Raw genomic sequence first — 1,331 nt, forward strand, 5'->3', positions numbered from 1 at the left:
TTAAGCAACCATTCTTACCATACTTTTCTGAGTTATTCCTCACTAGCATAAGCTTACTACTCCAAGATTCCTAGCTAATCTTTTGAGTTGCTATCATTTGATCCATGATTTGATCACCTTTTCAGCAGTAAGTTTTCAGCGTTTTTTAAGCAGTTAGTACTTACTGCGATAGGCATGGGAAGTATAAAACCAAACTCATTACTCTCAAGTCGATTGTGACTAAAACTGCCTCAGAGGTTTATAAGGCTATACATTATTTTTGTTTTGAACTGTCTTATTTGGCACATAATCCATATACACTATCAATCTTTATGGAAACCAACTGCCATATTTTTCTCTTACAGAGTAGCTAAGTGGATTCAAATTGCCAACCTTTCCATTAATAGTGACAAATGTAGCAACTGCCACTGGGGTACCCTCCTGGAAGGGAGTAGTAGTAAGTAATTCTAGTGCTACAGGGAAAACTGACAAACAATAAAAAAAGGAGTTTCTTTTATTTATTAGTGATTCATCAGTGGAGTTGAAAAGCCGACATTATTCTTAGGAGATATGTAGTTTTCTAGTCAGCATGAATAAATATTCAGAATAAGATGAGTATTTGTCACTGAAGGTAGGGTGCTAGACCAGTATTTCAAGATAGAACATTAGAGTCAGAACACTTGGTTTCAACTCCTGACACTGCTTTCTAATCTTGGGCAAGTAACCTCATTGCTCTGTGTTCACTCCTTTATTTACAAAATGGGGTCATAGTGTGTCCTACTACAGCCTTGGTTCTCAACCTTCCTAATGCCACGACCCTTGAATAGAGTTCCTCATGTTGTGGTGATCCCCAATCTTAAAATCATTTTTGTTGCTACTTCATAACTGTAATTTTGCTACTGTTGTGAATTATAATGTAAACATCTGATATGTAGGATATATTTTTAGTTTACAAATTGAACATATTTAAAGCATAGTGATTAATCACAAAAATAGGTAATTATATCTTGTGAAATACTGATTTCTAATTATAAATAAATGAAATTTTGTCTTGAAGCATGGTGTAGCATGAGTAACAGTCTTAATATAACAATAGTGTACTACATTGCTACATTTTGCGACAGTGTGCGTAAAAAGCCAGAAGGTTGAGATAGTTTCTTTCTCACTAGATCAGAAATTCTCCAGACAGTCTTTGCAAGAGCACAAGATCATCTTCCACAACAAATCTACTTCTTTATTTAGACTTGATAACAAACAAGCTGGAAAACCCTGTTTCACAAAGATAAGTTGTTGGAAATGGAAGAAAAAGGTGCAACACAGTCTCCGACAGAACAGGACCTGACTGCAAACAC

Source organism: Tenrec ecaudatus, unplaced genomic scaffold (assembly GCF_050624435.1).
Source record: "Tenrec ecaudatus isolate mTenEca1 unplaced genomic scaffold, mTenEca1.hap1 Scaffold_121, whole genome shotgun sequence".
NCBI lineage: Eukaryota > Metazoa > Chordata > Mammalia > Afrosoricida > Tenrecidae > Tenrec > Tenrec ecaudatus.